Source organism: Echinops telfairi, unplaced genomic scaffold (genome assembly GCF_000313985.2).
Source record: "Echinops telfairi isolate 266 unplaced genomic scaffold, ASM31398v2 ScPeMD7_60;HRSCAF=208, whole genome shotgun sequence".
Taxonomy (NCBI): Eukaryota; Metazoa; Chordata; class Mammalia; order Afrosoricida; family Tenrecidae; genus Echinops; species Echinops telfairi.
The window spans coordinates 38,805,225-38,825,100 of record NW_022103958.1 but is presented as its reverse complement, the minus strand read 5'-3'; the positions used below and the strand labels follow the sequence as shown (position 1 = coordinate 38,825,100).

Here is a 19,876-nt window from a genome sequence, read left to right as displayed (position 1 = left end):
CGCCTCATGAATGGGACAGAGACAGGCACCAAGCAAGATTCCACCTGCATGTGAATTCAAGAGTAGTAAGCTCCCAATAAAGGACATTGACCTTGAAAACAGTCAGTATCCATCAATAAGCACTTTTGGGCAATCACTCTGCTACCTGAAATGCGTTGAGGATGGAGGGGCCAACGAGTTTACAATTTAGATGTAGTCTCTGTTCATAGAATCCTGGTTGGCATTTTGGGTTATGCAGTGGGCTGCTAACTGCAAGGTCAGCGGTTTGAACTCCCCTATGAGGAGAAAGGTGAGGCTTTCTATTCCATAAAAATGTATAGCCTCAGAGACCCAGAGGGCAGGTAGTTCTACTCTGTTCTATAGGGCCTCTATGAGTCGGGATAAACTCTAGAGCAGTGCTTTGTTTTATTTTAATTTATGTGTGTTCAAGGAATTGACCAGCGATAGAACTGTGGAGTTATAAGAGGTAGTCTGAGTCACAGAATTAGGTCAAGGGACATAATTCCACTCGTGCATACATCCAGAACATTTCCCAAGTATCTGCCACGCGCCAAGACTCCCTCACCTCATCCCTCTGTCCACTCCACTAGGAGTTAAAAGGGCTAAGGAAAAACAAGACACCTTCCTTGCAAAGGACTTGTGATGCAAAGATAAGATTATCTGTTTCCTCAGTACCCCAGCAGCATCTTATTGTGGAATTCTTTTCTGTCCTTGCCTGTTGGGTCTCGCTCTCTACACTGCTTTTTGCTGCAGAAATCATGGCCACTGGGACCGGATCTGTTACACAGTAGGTGGTCAAAACCTGACTGCTGGAACAAAATGCAAACTAATTGCCCCTTGGTTTAATTTTCTGCCCTGAACGGCGAGAAGGACAGCTCTGACGAGAACGACGGCTCCAGTAGAACGCTCGGAGGTCAAGACGAACGCAGAGGAACGCACGAACTCTAGCAGTTCTCGGGTGGAAAAGGCTGCTCAGAAGTACTAAGTATTCGTCCTCTCGTTTGCACTTTGGCAAACCCGAGCGTTTTAGGAAAGGCCTGGCATGCTGGGTACCCAAAATTGGTTTCCTAGATGGAGCTGGAGGAAGGGAGGTGGGGGTGCGAAAAATGCGCTTTCAGTGCGCGGGGTGAACTTGAGAAAGAAGGTAAGAACCGGGAGCCAGACGCAAGGAAGGGACCGAGGTAAGGGGCCACCCCAGACGACCGCACTGCACCCGCAGTGGTCACGGCGAGAGGGAGACCTGAGGGGTAACCGGACAGGCCACGGACGGGGAAACCGGAGAGGACGCGCAGATTGGCCGTCTCCTCGGGGCGTGCGTTCCAGTGCGCGGAGTGATTGGTGGCGGGAAAGTTGCAGGTTAACCGGCCCCCGCCGCTTCTCTATTGGCCGGCGGCTTCTGTAACTGCCACCCAACTGGCTGGCGGGTCGTCCAGCCGCGCGCTGATTGGCCGGTGGCGACCGCCGAGACGGGCTCCCTTCGGACGCTCCGATTGGTTGGCGGGAAGAGGCAGGTATCCGGGCCCCGCGGCTCCTCCATTGGTGGGCGGGGAAAGGGGGGTTGGGCACAGCGATTGGTGGGCGGGGGGCCGGGCCTGGGCCGGCGGGGAGCGGATTGGTCGGAAAGTAGGTTAGTGGTGCGACATTTAGGGAAGGCAGAAAGTAGGTCAGGGACGGAGGTGCCTGTTTACCCGCGCCGGACTCACCGCCGCTGCCGCCGCGGGATCCGAGTGGGGGCGCGGGCGCAGGCGCTCCCAGCGAGCCAGGGTGAGTGTCGGGCGGGCTGCGTCCAGCGCGCGGCCCCTGGCACCCCGTCGGGGGCCGTTACCATTCTGTCAGGCGCGGCGCCCCCGCCGCCGCCCGGGGCGCAGCCAGCTGCCGGGGAACCCTGCCCGACGTGCTCGCTGCCGGCCTTAAAGGGCCCGTGCCCGCTCCCTGCCCCCACCCGTGTTGCGGGTTGGCTGCGCCCCTTAAAGGCGCCGCGCCCGTCCGCCCCCATCCTTCCCCGCGGGGGTTGGCTCTGCTGGGTAGGGCGGGCAGAGGTGCCTCAGGCGCCCTTAAAGGGACCGGGAGAGTGTCCTCGGTAGTACCCACCGCCGCCCAGGCATCTTTAGCTGACTAGAGGAGGGGGCATCCAGCTGTTTCTTAAAGGGACAGCTCCGCCCGGTGGAAGCTATGACCCAGCCGAGTGACTGGTCTTAGGATGTTTCTCTCGGGGCTGCGAGGACTCCTGCGGGGACTATCCTTGGCAACTGCACCCCAAGGGCGTTGGGTTAGCAATGCAGCGCCCTCCCTCTCATCTCTACTTCCCACTCGGGAGCCCGCTGGGCTGAGTGGGGGTGGGGAGGGCATCTCGGTGGGACGTGAGCCTGTCTGCCCGTCTGTCTGGTGGCTTGCCCCGGGGCTGCACGCTACTCGGTAACCCCAGCCCCAGTCACTTTGGTCTGTGCCGTCTGGAATCTGGGCCTCCCGGGGAGGATCCCCGGTGGGTTTGTGAACAGGTGTCCGACAGCGCGGGGATGCTGGTTGGCGCCCCGGTGCGGGCTGGTCCCAGTCCCGGAGTCCCGCGGATGATTGGGAGCCGGCTCAAGCTTCTGGTTTGACAGGTGTCAGGGGAGGCTTCCACGCGGGCCTTGACAGCCAAAAGAGCTCCCTTTGCTGGGAGCGAGAAACGGGAGAATGAAATTAATGCAGCCCTGACGGTGGGGCACGGGTCAGCTACCCCGAAGGGGACTAGAGCCGGCTGCCGGGCACTCACGCGGGAGCCAGAAGCCAGGCGCCCAGGGCGGAAGGGTTGCGCTGGACATCGGTTTCTGCTGTCAAGTTTGTGCTTGGGAGTTAACCTGGCTCCGGTGCCTCACCCTAACGCCCCTCCCCTCTCGGCCTCCTCTTCCTTACCCTTTCCCTTAAGTCACCTAGGGTTACTTTGGCACTCAGGGACCCTCAGCCCCACCTCCCTTCTTAAATTGATCCTCCTCAGTAGGCAATCAACTGGCCAAGTGTTCTCTCGCACCCAACCTCCAAAAATCAGATTCGCGATTTATGAAGAAGTATTTCTTGACAATATCTGTTTTACCTGGTCCTTCTCCTTTTTTATAATACAAAAGAACAAACCACAAAATCTGTCCATTATCTTCACTTTATTGCCCCACAATACTTGCTCTCATTTATCCTGATATCTGCTGTCATCCCCCCCTTAATCTGTTTTTATATGACAACTATTATTTTAACTTTGCTGGGCCCATTGATATCAAAGTCTGTCAATTTGGGTTGTGGAGTTTTTAATTAATGTACCGGTTGAATCATGAGCTTAAAATAAGCATTGCTGCTCCCTCCCTAGCAGTTTTGAATAATCTACTGCTCTCCTTGCTCCAGAGACTAAAAGAGAGGGAGGAGGAAAGAAAATCTCTGCAGTTAAATTTTATTTCCATATCAAGGAAGTACCAACATGTTTTTTTAAAATACAAAATCTGATCTTTCAGTTCATGTTTTGTTAACTGAGTTTCACTTTATCAACAAGCCTTTAGAACCAGGCGTGGAACATCTGTCTGAGGCTTTAACATTTGCTAGGCGGGGTTTGAAATTCTCAGTCACCTAAAGCTGGAGCTGGAGAGGCATATTGGCTTTTATTTTTAGATGTAGCCTGTGAATAATAACGATAATAAAAACCCTCAAACAACCAATAAATGTAATGTACTTTATTCCAATTTCAGAATTTTCATTGGGGGAAGGAGCAGATATAGTGGAAGGGCAAGAGCCAGGGTACTGGGAGGTGGAAGTCTTGATTGATCTTTGCTTCTGTGGCTGTGCCCTGGAGGCAAGATATTGATTTGCTCTGGTTCTCTGTGTGTTAGAAGGTAAGGCAGGTGAAGTAGGTGATATCAGACATTCTCTGTGGGTTTTTTTTCCTTCTGCTCTATAGTTCTACCAGTCACTAACCACTACCCAAAGCACTCGAATTCAGATTGATATTTCTTTGCTAGAACTTCCAGAACATCAGAGCGAATGTCCTATATTCACAGGAAAGCTAAACAGATCAACAGATGGCGTTTTACAGGATCCATTTCGATGGATGTAGCAAAAGATGACTACTCACATGCTTTTCTGCTATTTGCAGAAGAGGTTTGCGTGCCGCAGGGTAGGGAAAGGAAAAGGAAGTGACCATGCTTGCTGATTTATCTCTTCTCACCAACGCTTTCAGTGCATTGAAACTCCAAACCACTGCCAGCCAGTCCACTCTGACTCATAGTGCCCGACGGGTGTACCAAAGATGTGCCAAAAGGTGCACAAACACAGAAGAGAGGCTTGATTACGTGAAGAAAACGGCGCAAGAATATGCAAACAAAATGCATGGTCTCTCTCATTGGTGCTAAGACTTGTCTTTTACGAGTTCTCTGCATTTTGTAATGTTATCATCCATTCTCTCTGTGGGGGTAGGAAAGCAACGGCTGCTGCCTCTGCAGATGTTCGCATTACAGGCAGCGGGTCTAGGTGGCACCTTGGTAGGCGCCGTGGGGAAGTAAAAACAAAAAGAACTGTTGTTGCAGGCCCTAAGGTTTCCAGGGGAGCCCAGAAACTGGCATGATCTTCTCTCGGCCCTTTCCTCATTGCTGCTTTATTACAAGACCCAGATTTACCCCAAACATCCAACCTGCACTTGGACTGTGATGGAATGACAGTGCCCGCCTGTGAGAGTGTGTGCCTGTGAGAGAACTCAGTAAGAGGTAGCAGGTAAAATCCCATGCACCCGGAAGCCCTCCCTGAGTGCCAGCAGCAGCAGCCACTCCCTCTCATCTCTGCCAAGAGCCTGCTACTGGAGTTTCCTTTGTCTTTAGCCTTCCCATCAACCTGAGAGGGAAAAAAACAAACAAAACACATTGCCTTGATGGAAGAGAGGTAGGACCAAAGAGGAAGAGGAAGACAGGGCCAGTGTGAGCCTGCTGTGCACCAGGCAATATATGTGTGTCTATCTATACCTGTTACACGAAAGGCCAGCCTCTCAAAGAACTGTGGTCATTCTCGGCTGCCACCCTCATCTCCTCTCTAGCCCTTAGTATTTGCCCACTGGCTTCTTTTTCCACTGTCGTCCTTTGTTTCTTTTTAAAACTTTATGTTGAGAATTCCAGGAGTCCACTCTCAGCCCTAAATGTCATTAGTCTCTTTGCAGCTTACAAGCCATGATCTTTCTGTATTTCTTGCAGCTCCCTCCTCCCTCTGCCGTTGGGTCATACTCATTTCTTGGCCATCTTCCTGTACCCCCTAGAGGTAGAGGTCTGTACTAGTTCTGCGCTTCTTGCTGCCCCACCTGACTCAGGGTTCCCTCCCAGACCTGGCTGACCCCTTTCTCCTGCTTCAGCTGCTAGCAGGTCTTTGTACCTATTGATGGCAGCCAGCCTGTGTGGCCTTGGAGGTGTAGCACATTGTCCTCAAGTACTGTATTATTTAGTCCTCACAGTACCTTGGCACCTCGACCCTTAAACAGAGTGCAGGCCCTGGGGCCAGGCTTTGTGTCCTTTAATGGCTTCATACTACAAGGCTGTATAACCTGTGATCAAGTGCCTTTGTGGATTCATCTTTAAAACTGACAGCACAATAGCCCTTACCTTCAAGAACTGCTATGCAGATTAAATTAATTAAACACTTCAAGTTATTCAGGGTACACAGTGAATTCTCCAGAAATATTGGTTGTCTGTAGGATTGCTCCTTGCAGATTCACCCTGTCACCTTGACCTGGTGTGCCCAATCCACGGACACTGCTGTCCACACAGGACTCCCTGTTCAAGCTGAAATGCTGTCTGTCCCCTGTTCCAGCCCTTGGTCCATTCCATTTTCCCCTCCCCTAATCTTTACATGCTTAAATACCACTAAGCTTTGAGACCCAGTTCAAATACTTGGGTCTTCAGGAGCTGTTTCTTCATTTTGATTTTCAGCCTTTTCTGGTGATATAATGGTTACACATTGGGCTGTGACCCACAAGGTCAGCAGTTTGAAACCAATAGTTCCTTGGGAGAAAGACAGGGTTTTCTACTATTGCAGTCTTAGAAACCGACAAGGGCAGTTCTACCCTGTCTTACAGTGTCGCTGTGAGTCAGCATCAACTCAGTCAGTGGTAGTGAGAGTTTGCAGTTGGCTATGGTGTCCCGCAGCTCTTGAACCCTCTCACATTCTGTGTTGTGTTGTGGTGATTCTGGGACATAGCTTCCCTCCTCACTCAGGCTTGGTTTCCACAAAATGACAGGAGCCTTAAGGATAGACTTACTCAGTATGCATCATAGTTAAAGATCTTGAAGAGTAGGAGATGGGATGGTGCTGAGTGGATGGGAGGCAGGAGGAACATGCACTGTGGAGAGGTGGGGTGATGAGATCGGGGATGCAACAGGGGCACTAGTGGGACATGACCGGGAGCTGGGCTGGATGGACTGAGGGTTTGAGTTGTGGACTTGATTTGGAGGGGAGATGAGATTGGATAAGCATTACTCATCTTTGCTTCAGGGGAGTGTTGAGTGCTGGCATGTGATGAAAAAGTGATTTTTACTGTAGTCCATGCTGTTCTTTTAAGTAAAATTATGTTTTTCAAGCAAGGGGATGGATGATCTGCCTAAGTTAATGTTCTGGTTAATACTCTGTTGTTGTTGTTCATTGCTTTCAATTTGATTCTGACTCGGGAGCTTCAAGTATACAGAGGAGAACTGCACCCCCAGAGAATGTTCAAGGAAATAGATCACCAGGGTTTTCTTCTGATGTGTCTTTGATTCGATTTTAAACATTGCGTGTGTGTCTGTGAGAGAGAGATTGATTGATTGATTGATCTGGGTATAAGGTTATAGAGCAATTTGGTTTTCCATTCAGCAATTCGTACACATTTTGTTTTGAGACAGTGATTGCTATCCTCCCAATGAAACAGCACTCTTCTCGCTTGCTCCATTTCCATGTGTCCTTCTTCCCTATCCCTCTGTTTTCTGAGCTTTATTCTCAGGCAAAAGCTGCCCTTTGGGTCTTTCAGGGTTGATTCCTCTAATGTGTGTGTATCCACTCACCCCCTGGGGTTATTGTTCACCTTGTAGTCTTGTCTCTCATTTGTCTGAAAGGTGAACCGAGGGGGTAAGTTCTGTTCCATGTTTGAAGGATATCCCAGGGCCATACTCTCTGGGCTCCACCAGTCTTTTTCTGACCATCAAGCATGGGCCCTTTTGTGACTTTGTGTTTTGTTCCACATTTTCCTCCCACTCTATCCAGAACCTCCTTTCACAGCAGCCGGCGGTGGTGATTGGGAACCGTCTATTTATCCTAGTCTCAGGACTGTGTGGGGTGGGATTTATGTGGCCCATTAGTCCTTTGGGATTCATGGTTCTGGGTGAGTTTGAACCACCAACCATTTGGTTAGCAGTCCAGCACTTAGCCATTTGGGCCACCCAGTATGGATTGATGGATGTTCTCCCCACTGGATTTTGCAGATCCCCTGACTAAAATATTCACATGCATTTATCCCTTCAACGTCTATTTGAAAGGCATGGCTGGGCCAGTCACCTGGCCTCTCTGAATCTGAGTTGTCGCAAGTACAAAACAGGAATAATCAAAAGAATGGTAATAGCAGCAGCTAACATTTTATTAAGTACTTTCTATGTGCCAATGAGTATGTCTGTCCCTGTGTGTTTATGAACTTGTTTAATCCTCACAACAATGCCATGAGCCCGGTTGACTATGATCCATAGTTTACAAGGGAGGTGCTTTGGTAAACTGCCCAAGATTGCTGAGCTGAGATGGGGTGTAGCTGGGTTTGTGTGCAGCAGGAGGGGAATGGTAGACTCCCCAGTCTCCTCTCTAACCCCCATCCTAGATGCCTCGTGGGAGGACACGACCTCATGTGTGTGAAGGGTCCAGCTCTGTGTCAGGAGGGTGGGAGGCCCACAGTCATTGTATTAGACTGGGTTGACTAGAGAAACAAATTCAGAGACACTCATATATGTGTAAGAAAGAGCTTTCTATCAAGAAATAATTGTATATTAACCCTATAACGCCTGAACTTTTAATTTCAGGAAAATTTTTTGTTTTTATTCTTTCATAGTTATCTATCTGTCTATCTGTCTGTCTATCTATCTATCTAAATATATACATTTAATTAAATGTTACGAAAACGTCATGCTCGGCGTTATAGGGTTAAGAAAACATCCCAGCCCAGTACAGATCAAGTCCTTAAGTCCAGTATTAGCCCATAAGTTTGATACTAGTCCATAAATCCCTCTTCAGACTCACACAGCCACATACAATGATGCAAAATGCAGAAGATCGAGGCTAGTGGGTGCAATGTCTTGTGGATCCAGTGGCAGTGGAAGCGTCTTCAGGGCTCTTGCAAGGACTCAGTGTGGCTCCGTGTGGCTTGTCAACAGGAAAGTGAAGCAGAGAGAGTGTGTGGCCTGCCTGCAGGGAGAAAAAGGAAGAGGCCGCCTGGCAGAGCCATTTATCGCAGTGACTCTGCAACTTGATTGACAGGCTAAACTCTGCCCACATGTTCCTGTGGGAACCATGTTGGCACAAAAAACCCTAAGTAGCACACATGTGGAGCAGGGCCGAAATCCTCTTGGCCCTGGATGCACTTGGATGTTACCCTGGTGGCTGTGAGAGCCACTGGAAGGTTGGGCCGGCCAGCTTACTGGTTTGCAGCCAAGCATGCTGTGCTACCAGTTCTCCTTGGATGTGACCCTAGAAGCAGGGATTCGTGCTTCTGAGCAGTCTTCTCACAGCTGTTGCACATTTCTGCCTCTTGCTTCCTTTGGCCTTTCTGCGGCAGTGCTGGGACACCGTTCCTCCCCAGAAGCTTCCCCTGTGAGATGGACGTGCGAACAGACTCAACGTTGGTCCTCACTGCTCAGCCCTCCACAGAGCTCCCTGCTGGGAGGAGACATTTTCTTGTCTCTCACCTTCTTCTGCCCTCCTCAATTCCTCATCCTAAAGAAGACTCTGCAGCCTTGGCTTGCGTGTATATATTTTTAATGCCACCACCTCCCCACCTCCTGAATACATTTAGATAGTAAGGGAAGCATGGTTTTATGTCAAGAACCTGTTACATAAAAATGTGTTATATAATGTTCAAATATATACAGCACGGTGAAATGAGATACCACTTTCCACCCCAACCCTGAGAGTAAAGATAGCAGCCACGGGCGAGGATGAGTAGTGGAAGGATGGAGCCCTGCCCTGCCCTCCGTGCTGACCTTCTGAGCCTCCGTGGTCCTTCTTGAGAGCTCCGTGGGTCAGGTGTGTAAGAAGTTGGCCGGGATCTGCCAGGTACAACGGACGGATGCTCTGTGAGATGCTCTGGTCACTTTCTCCCTGGGGAAGAAGCATACCTTCACACCATGCTCACTTGCTTCTCTCTCCCGTCTGAGAGGGCGGAAGCTGCTTTTAGCCCTCTGCCACGCCTAAACAGTCTTGTAGGTAGCAGCCCAACAGGGGACCCACCACCCTGCAAGAGCAACTAACCCACTGCCCCCAAGTTGATGCCGAGTCACAGTGACCCAGTAGGACCAGGTAGAACTGCCCCTGTGAGCCTCTGAGACTAACTTCAGCGGAGCAGAAAGCCTGAGGAACAGTTGGTGGTTTTGAACTTTGGACCTGGGGGTTAAAACAGCCCAATGGATAACCACTACACCAATGTGACTCCTTGCCCCAGAGCTGTCGTAGTTCATCATTAGCCTATTATCATATCGCATTTAATTAGAATGGCTAGTTTACTCATGAGACAAGCTATTTCATGAATCATCACCATGTCCCCACTTCCCACTCTCCAGCACTGCACCTTGATTCATTTACCATCACTTATTGGGTGGCTCCTCTGTGCCCAGCACTGTCGGAGGCCCTGAGGAAACGGGACAAAAACAAGGTCTCCTAGGAGCAGGTGGGTGGACCACAGACGATTAAACCTGGTACCTTGTGCCAGTGCTAGGCGTTGGGAGAGGGATGAAGTGGCGTCAAGCAAGAGCAGTGGTGGATGGTGGTGGGAAGGCGGCCGCTTTCGTTTGGTGACCAGGGAGGGCTTTGAGCTGAGAGAGAGCACTGAAGGAAGAGCTGAGGGGAGGTCTCCAGGAGAAGCGTCACACACAGGGCCCCACAGTTGGAAGCAGCTTGATGTTTCCGAGCCAGGGCCCTGGCAGTGCAGCGGGCTAAGCGCTGGTCAGTGGTTTGACTGTGGCACGGAGTGGAGGCAGTCGGAGGAGCAGTTTCTGTTCTGCTCTGCGTGGTCGCCACGAGTTGGGATCCACTCCTACATCACGATTGCCATTTCGATGATGTGTATCACAGGATTCTCTGGTTTGTGCGCACAGCCATCTTAACAAGTTTTATTCCATAAGTTCCTTTGTCAGGCGGTGGATGGAAACTTGGGATACAAATTTCTTTTTTTCTTTTACCTTCTTTAGGGTTTTTTTTGGGGGGGTTGCTTTTTGTTTCTTTATTCACTTTTAACTTTGATAAATCATTTTATTGGGGGCTCGTACAGCTCGTATAACCATCCATACATCAATTGTATCAAGCACATTTGTACACATGTTGCCATCATTTCCAAAACATTTTCTTTCTACTTGAGCCCTTGATATCAGCTGTTTTCCGAACCTTCCCCTACCCTCCCACCATCGTAAACCCTTGATAATTTATAAATTGTTTTTATTTTCATATTTTATACTGTCTGCTGTCACCCTTCACCCACATTTCTGTTGCACATCCCCCTAGTGTTGGGGTGTGTGTGTTGTACATTTATCATTGTGATCTGTTCCCCCTCCCCCCTCTCTTCCCCACCTTCCCCCTACCCTCATGGTATCGCTACTCTCATTATTGGTCCCCTCCCCCCTCTCTTCCCCACCTTCCCCCTACCCTCATGGTATCGCTACTCTCATTATTGGTCCTGAAGGGTTTATCTGTCCTGGATTCTGGGGGTTGAGAGCTCTTATCTGTACCAGTGTACATACTCTGGTCTAGCAAGATTTAGAAGATAGAAATGGGGTCATGATAGTGAGGGGGAGGAAGCATTAAAGAACTAGAGGAAAGTTGTGTATTTCATTGGTGCTATACTGCACCCTGTCTGACTCGTCCCTTCTTGTGACCCTTCTGTGAGGGGGTGTGCCATTGTCTACAGATAGGCTTTGGTCTCCATCCAACCCACCTCGTTCACATCAAAATGGTTGTTGGTTGTGGGTCTTCTGATGCCTGATACCTGATCGTGATTACATGTGTTGGAGTGCTTCTTCCACGTGGGCTTTGCTGCTGTTCTGCTAGATGGCTTCTTGTTTAACTCCAAGCTTTTAAGAACTTCAGACGCTATATCTTCTAATAACCGGGCACCATCAGCTTTCCTCACCACATTAGTTTATGCACCCATTTGTCTTCAGTGTTCTTATTAGGTAGGTGACATCACAGAGTGCCAGATTATTAGAACAAAGTGTTCTTGCATTGAGGGAGTTCTTGAGTAGAGGCCCAATGTCTGCCGGGTCTGCTACCTCAATACTTAATCTATAAATATATGTACATAGACCTATATTTCTATCATTATGTATTAATATATTTACATATGTACATGCCAATGTTTATACTTCTATAAATGTCTTTTACCTTCTAGATATTTTTTCTATTTCCTTTTACTTTTCTCTTGTCCCACTAGCATGTTTGACCTTCATTTGCCTATCTGTACTTCCTCTGAGCTACATTACACTTGATTGAACCCCACTAGGTATTCTATGCTCTCCTCGCCATCGATTTTAGATCTTTTGTTCCTTGGGTTTGTTGGCTCCCCTCTTTTTAACCCCTACCTCCTCCTGTCCCCTGTCTTCCAGAACCATCGGTCCCATGTTTCCTCCTCGGGATTGTTTATCCTGCCTATCTTACATAGATAGACATGAAAACAAAACAAACAAACAAAAAAACCTATGAATAGGTCCAGGTCTGTCTGCTGATCCTTATGAATGTTTTCCAATCAGGTCTGATGCAGTGCTAATCCTGCCCCCCAAGTCTGAAGTTCACTTTCAGAATTCCTCGGGGACTTTGTTGCTTTGTTCCCCTTGCTACTCTATTGTTCTCCCTTTGTGTTATGCCCTGATGTGGGGGTGGTCAAATGGGGCACAGTTCCCACACTGTGTCTCTGGTGCTGCCTCCCCACCCCCCCCCCCGTAGTGCTATGGGTCATTAAGGGGACAATGTGTCTTGTGGTGGGGCCAACCTTACAGTCCTCTCTGTGAATTGGCTTCTCCGAGTGGGAATGTCATCCTTGAAGCTTGGTGGGCCAGGATGCTTCTCTCTCTCATCTCCCCCTCTCTCCCTCTTAGTTTGCTCCTATGTGGTCTGGGCAGACCTGCCACTCTCCCCGGGCTATATTTTCAGTGCTGCCCTCTGTAGTGCATTGCTTGGGGAAGGGGGTGCCCACGTAGCTGGGATAGGGGCTGGCCATGCAAACCTCTCTGTTAGTTCACTGCTTCATGCCTGTATGTTGCCCTGTAGGTTTTGGTGCACCAGATTGAGGTCTGGTCCCCTCTCCCTTTCCTGAATCCCCCACTTGGGCTCCTGATCACTGAATTTACTGATTGTCACCAAGCTCTAGATGCAAGCTGCTTAACTGGGCGCCATCTTGCTAGAAGTCTTCGGAACATATTTTTCTGTAGCAAAAAAAAAAAAAAAAAGAAATGGTTTAGTTCCCAGGCAGGTCCTGAAAAACCGTTAAGTGCCAACTGTGGGCCATAGGATTAGAATTAAGCCACCATCGGCCTTCCTCTCTCTGAAGCCAGACACTACCGCCATGCCACCCTAGGTCCTTGACTGCCAGCATCGATGGGACGGTTTACCTGCTTGGTTTTCCAGATTACGCGAACATTTCAAGACAAGGGTTTTTACCTTTGTACCCTTAGAATGTGGTTCCTATGTTCTGAATGTGACGGTGGTGGGGCCAGTGGGAAAAGACGTGGCCTGGGAGGTGAGAGAAGCCAGGCCTTGATGTCCGCCTCCCTGCCGTTGACTTGCTGAGTAATTTGGAATAAGTTACCATCCACTGAACTGTGACTTCTCAGGTCCTTTTTGGTGATAAACTCCTTTTTGTTTTCTCAATGTAACAGAGAATCTGCATCTGTGTCATTATCCAAACCTTCCCTAGGAGGCCGCTTGTGTTTTTTAAGATGTCAGTGGCACACAGCTAGCAAAGAACTCAGAAAGTTCCCTTGTCCGGTGCCCAACAGTTATGCACTTAAGATGAACCTTGATTCTGATCTGCTATCTCTCTTGATGAGCTGAAAGGAATTTTGCCCTAGAACTTTTGATCCAGATAAGGTTCCTGTGTTCTTGGCCAATTTATCTCCCACATAATTATGTAAATCCTTTTTTCTCTTTAACTTTTAGGGGTAGTGATGCCTCTGGTTTGTCTGCTTATGAAATATGCTTGAGGAGATGCCCTTAGGAAGTGGAATGACTTTGAGGGAGAGAGTGTGGGATCAAAAACAGTTTTAAATGTTAACTGCAAAGCTATTTTCAGTCTCCTGCAGGAAGAAAAGAAATGAAATGAAAGGCTTGAGATGACAGGAGAGGTTCTGCTCCTGAGGAGAAAGGAGCCCCAGGCTTCGCAGTGGAGGGAACAACCGCTCCTGTAAGCAGCCCCCTGTGATACCCTTCCTCCTTGCCCACCTCTGAATGTTGTCTGGGATGCCATGGACCACATATGCCACTTCAGAGGTTTGGTGAGCGAGGCAGAGCTCCACTAGATAGACCTGGAGAAAGACAGCTAGCTGCCTTTGCCTCACAGGCCTGTACAGCGCAGGTGGAAACCTTGCCAGGTCCTGTGCCAGCCTCGTGATGTCGGGCATGGCCAAGTCCACCAGTGCAGGTGTTGGGCTAATCCGTTTCACCCAGGGTCTCCCTCACCGTCATTGGCTCTCTGCTACAGCAAACATGGTCCTCCTATAGCTATTGATCTGGCCTGCTGGTGTGTCCTGGTGGCATAGTGGGTTATGTACACTTTGAGCTGCTCCCCACAAGGTCAGCAGTTTGAATCCACAGCTTGGGAAACCTCAAGGGCCAGTTCTACTCTGGCCTACAGGGTTGCTGTAAGTTTGTGTGTTTTTAGGTTTAGGTGATGTGTCCTCCCTAAGCAAATTAGACAAAGTCTGTTTTGATCTGTAAGGCTTTCGTTGTCTACATTTTAGAAACAGTTAGCCTTTTCTTTTTTAAAAATAAATCATTTTATTGGGGCTTTTACAGCTCCTAACAATCCATACATCAATTGTATCAAGCAGATTTGTACTATGTTACCATCATCATTTTCAAAACATTTTCTTTCTATTTTAGCCTTTGGTATTAGTTCCTCTTTCTTCCCACCCTCCACCACCCTCCTACCCTTATGACCCCTTGATAAATTATAAATTATTATTTTCATATCTTACACTGTCTGCTCTCTCCTTTCACCCATGTTTTTGTTGTTTGGCCCCTTTGGTGAGGAAGGGGGGGTTATACATCGATCCTTGTGATCGGTTCCCCTTTCTCCCCTTTACCTCCCACCTTCCCCCTACCCTTATGGTATCATTACTCCCATTATTGTTCCTGAGGGGTTTATTCTGTCCTGGTAGCTAGTCCTTTCTATTTGTCTCTTAGTCTAGAACTGTTCACTAGCATGAAGCCCATTCCAACTCCTAGGGACCCTGTGTAGCGTTTCCAAGACTGTACAACTTTGCGTGCAAAGCCACTTAGCCTTGGCTCCCACTAAGAGACTGGTGGGTTTGAACTGCTGACCTCATAGTTATCAGCCTACCATGAAGCCCACAGCATTACCGGGGCTCCTTGTTTTAGTCTGGAAGCTCTGCTGAAATCTGTCCACTGTGGACAACTCTGCTGGTATTTGAAATACTGTGGCATGGCTTCAACATCACAGCAGCATGCAAACCACTACAGTATGACAAGCGGAAGAGCGAGGTGGTGGAGAGCCCTATTAGGAGTGACAGTGCCTTTAGCTCTGCCTCTACTCGGTCAGTTGTCAGTGATGTGTTTCATGCTTACTGTTTTTACCCGACTACGTAAAAGGGTGCTTGTGCAAAGACTTGTTGCCTGTGGACTTCATTGGATGTAAAGAGAGGCTACACCTAACCTTCATCCTTAGGTGCTGGAATGAAAGCAGAAATTCTGTCTCTTTGGTTCTCTGCTGTATCTGCAGCATCAGACACAGTGTCTGCATGAAGTAAACACTCAATAAACAGTTGTTACAAGAATGGCTTCAGCTGGGGGAATTCTTTCTCTCTAACAATATAGACTTATGAGCCCAGTTCTTCCAGGTACTTTGGAGTTAAGCCTACCATTTCCTCTTGACCTATCTTTGTTTTTCTTACTATGCAGGTTGGCCAGGTATCAGCATCTTTTATTGATGATACAGAGTTAAAGTAGGCCATGGTTGGTTGTCCTTGCCCTGGTTCATCCTGCTGTTATCTTTAATTGGGTCCAAAGTGCAGCAAATCAGTAGCAACATCAATTAAAAGAAGCTCATTGCCTAGTTCTCTGGGCATAGTACTATACATTTATTTACTTAGCCAACTAATCTCTAGGATGGCACCAAGCTAGGCCTAGAAAGAACAGAAACACCATGTGGCCAAGGAACCTGCATTTTCATGTACTGTCTATGGAGACCTAAGGTGGAAGACATCCAAGGGCACATAAGATGCCAGTGAAGAGGTGCTTCGGGAATGACAGGAGACTAGCACTATCTTTGTGGACTGTCGTGAAGGGAGAAGGCGTTGTAGAAGAGGATGGGCTTAATACAGACCTTTAAAAATGGATAGGCATTAAAGATGGACAGAGAGGCACAGCAAGCATTTCAGTGGGAGGGGAAGGTGGAGCGGGGGCAAGCACATAGTGTAATTAAGAGCACCAAAGTAGCGATGGCACTTTGCTTTCAGGGGCATAGACTTGACTAGAATTTCTTGCACAGTGGTGGGAAATCAAAGTTGGAAGATTACTAAAACATGTCATGTCATTTCAGATAATAATTGCTAACATCTCTTGATTTCTTAAGGAGAGTGGTGGCCGAATGGTTAAGCCTGAGACTGCTTCTGAGCTACCAAGTGGCTCCACAGGAGGTAGATGTGGCTGTCTGCTGCCTTGAAGATTATAGCCTGGAAAACCCTGTGGGGTCAGCCCTGCGCTGTCACGTGGGGACGCTATGAATTGAGATTGGCTCAGAGGCACCTGACCAACAGCAACAGTGAATTCTCACAGTGCTCTTTACATTTTACATCTATCCTCTCAGTTAACCCTCAGAAGTCCATGAAGAAGGTACTATTATTATCATCACTTTAGAGACAGGAAAGGAAGGCACAAAGGGATTCTGTAATCTGTCAAAAGCTACATAGTTAAGTGGTGGGTCCAAGGCTAAAAATAAGGCGATGGAAGCTCATGACTACAAGACTCCTGTCTCCCAGCACCTTCCAGGTGCAAGATTTAGTCTTACCTGGTGGTGGGTTTAACAGTTACATTCTCAGAAACCCACAGGGGCAGTTCTTCCCTCCCTATAGAGTCCCTATGAATCGGCATTGACTTGGTGGCAGTGAGCTTGAACTTGGGGATTTGGGAGAGGTACACTAGAGGTGGGCAACGCTGGCCCGCAAGTCAAAGTTTACCTAGTGACCGAGGGAGACTGGAAGTCAGTGGAGAGCCACTGAAGGTCTTTTATGATGCTTATGATCATTGTGTTAGTGTTAAGAAACAATTCTCCTACATCCTGAATCAAGTGATAATGTTCCAGTTGGATCGGAGCAATAGAGGACCAGAGAGAAAGCAACCTACCAGATGAATTCAGGCAGAGGATGAAGAGCCAGAACTAGGTATTGATTGCGCATTATGTTAATCAGGGTGGCCATTTTCAGTCCCTCCCGCTCAGTGTGTGGAGTGCAGGGAGCTTCTGCCTATGTGAGTGGCTTTTGGATGTGCACGTCTGCATTGTACCATGACTGAGATACCTTGGTTAAGATCTCCCAGAGGAAAGCTACCCCATCTGAGGCTGGCGTTTAAAAGTAAAGGCCCCCATTTTCTGGAAAGAGCACTGGATTAGGAGTCAGGTAGGTACCCTGCGATCTAGGCCACTTAATCCCTATGTGGTCTCTGCCAGCTCGCTTGGTGTCACACCCTGAGGCTGGTCCTCCGGAGAGCAGGTACCGCAGTTCCTGCCCAGGCCCTTACAGTGTGGCTCTTTCTGATGCTGGTGTGAGAGAGAAAGAGGAAGAGTTTTTGAAAGAGGAAGCTGCGTCCTGGGGTTTAACTGGGAAGGTGGCCGGCCTTTACTGGGCTAAGGCTGGGAGGGTACCGGAGCATGTTCCCCACCACCTCCAGGGCATGGTGCTAGACGTGGCGCTGTCCACCATGTGGGTGCTGACAGGCCTCACTTTGCTGGGTGTAAGGCCTTAGTTCATTTCAGGACCAGGGGAACCCCAGGCAGATGGGGAGAAGTAACTTTCCCAGTTTCTTCTCCTAATTTCCATGCCCTTCCTCTTTCCTGTCAACCTTTTATTCACGCCTGACGTGCTTTAAAAGCAGGGGTTACCAGGCTTGGACATGGGTGGAAAAATCAAGCACAGTGTCCTCTCTGGACACGTCTCAGGACAGTAATGGGCAGCTGTGAACAGGAAAGATAACCTAAGTAAGGTAAGCATAGGCTTATGCATGCTTACTTTTAATTCTGTAGTGAACGGCTTTCATGTTTTTCACCATGCGGACATATGAAACTGTTCTCTAGCGCTCTGGTGAGTGAGCACTGGGTACCCCAGCGCTGTCAGGGACTGTACATGAGAAAAGGTGCCTGACTCGTAGGAAGGTGCTGTGGGGTTGCCATCCAGACCTAGAAGCAGAAGCTTTGATGTCGTAAAAGAATGTGAAACTTTTCACTACGGGCTAAGAAGGCCAAGCTTACCTTCTTTACTGGGTCATCTGACACTGGCCAGGAACCAGGAAAACAAGCCCCAGGACCCAGCCAGCTGGGCAGTCATGTGTCTCTGTTGCCTTGGGCATTAGGCAGAAACCTAGAAGAACCTTGATTAGCCCGGAGCACGAATGAGCGAGCATGATGCTCTCCAGGCAGTACCGAGCCCCCGGGCTGGGAGCATAGCCACGAGGTGAAGGCTTGGGTCTGCCAAGTCTTCTAGTTGGTAACTCATGATCTACTGACTGCTACACGGACACTTAGAATAATAATAACGCCGTACCTTTGAGCATTTGCTGTCTGCCAGGAACTGTGCTGAGAGCTCATGACGTTTCTCGTTGGACCCTCACAGTGTCCTCTCGAGGTGGGCACTGTTTTATAGTTGAGGCAACTGACCCTCGGGCGCCAGATCGATCTTGCGCAGTTGGTGGAAAGCTCCTGTTGGAAGCTCAGCCAGTCTGTCTCCTGCACACTTGCCTGCCACATGCTCCTTCCTCTCCTGTTGCCCCTGATGCCCTGACAGCTCGTCTGGTCCTTGGAAGCGTCTTTGGTTGGTAGCTCTGCAGCCTCACACTGGCCCCGGCTCGCTATCGCTCTCTTCACAGCCCATGACTGACATCTGCTGCTCCTGTCCATGTCCCTGTGGCTGGGGAGCAAATGGATGCCAATGGGGATGGCAGCAGAAAAGTTCGCCGCTCGCCTGCTAATGCATGCAAGGGAATTGTAAAGTGAGAAAAGAGGACAGTGGAAGAAGTCGCTCTGGGCCCACTTCCCCCTTCTCTCCCCACCCCAAAGCGGCTGAGTTAATTTGTAGTCTGCTCAAAAGGGTTTCATAACCATGCTAGTCAAACTCTTCCCTGAAAAAAAAACCTTTCCAAATGCCACCATAGCAAAGCCCGGCTAGAAGGCGTCCCTGGGCTGGGTTCTGTGGACTGCAAAGCAGCCCCTGCAGGCAGGGCTGGGGCTCGGCAGTGGTGCAGGGTTCCACAACCAGGCCGTGTCAGAGGCAGGCCTTGCACACTCCTTTTCTCACTTCAGTAGCCTCCCTCACCCCCCACTTCTCTTTTTGCTTTCTCTAGTGAAGACATCCTTAAATACTCCGATTTGCTGCATTTCCAGAGTCTACGGAGATCCTTCAAGTGAAGGACCTTGGTTGCATACCATTACGGAACCCAAATAAAAGGCCATGGGATCAGCGGTTGTGTTTGATTTCATCGAGACACACCTCCCTTGTGTGATAGGGACATCTGTACCACCTGTGTGATACACGTCTAAGACTCGAGCAGAGGGTGAAGTAGGGAGTGTGCCTAATGCCTTAGGGAATCAGACCACCAGATCCCTGGTCACGCACCCAGACTCCTATCGCATCCTGTTTCCTTGGAGAGAGTAGCCTTGGCAAGCTCTCCTTAAGACAAAACTGAATGGTGCACATTCCCACACATCCTGTTTATTTACCTGGTGGCCAGGGGTTTATTGCTCGAAGAGTGTAGAGCTGGTCTCCCACTCATCTTGTATTCGCTGGGACATGGGGAGCGCTTCTGTGCCAGAGGGCCCCCTAAAAGTTGTGGGTGAGACCATATAAAAAAAATCCACTGCCATTGAGTCAGTCGACTCATAGTGGCCCCATAGCAGAGTCGAACTGCTCTCGGGGGTTGGTTTCTGAGCCTGTCCACCTTCACAGGAGCAGACAGCCCTGTCTTTCTCCCGGCCAGTTCAGAGCAGTGAATGCTTCCGGCTTGCTCTCTGGAACATGTGGCTCCCACGTGGGAGGCTGAAGGTTCACAAGCTTGAGTTTCACCATCTTCAGCGGGGGTGTGAGGTGGGTGGGGGGTGAGGGGAGACAGAGGATCACACATCATTTTAAAGGCAAGACCTAAGCATAGCACATGGCATTTGTCTTTGTTTTTTTAATCCCTCTGGCCAGAACTTAGTCTCCATTTAGCTGCAAGAGAGACA

The 19,876-nt window shown here is 49.1% G+C and overlaps 1 protein-coding gene across 4 annotated transcripts in view; it reads left to right on the top strand.

The window, feature by feature from the left end:
• The first annotated feature begins 1,674 nt into the window (after window positions 1-1,674).
• Window positions 1,675-19,876, top strand: part of ARNTL (aryl hydrocarbon receptor nuclear translocator like) — a 132,270-nt gene continuing 114,068 nt past the window's right edge. For 2 of the 4 annotated variants that reach the window (XM_045291128.1, XM_045291126.1), the window contains exon 1: window positions 1,675-1,764. The gene's annotated coding sequence lies outside the window, so the exon portion shown is untranslated. The remainder of the gene's footprint in view (window positions 1,765-19,876) is intronic. The other 2 variants (XM_004711551.3, XM_045291131.1) reach the window with 1 other exon arrangement.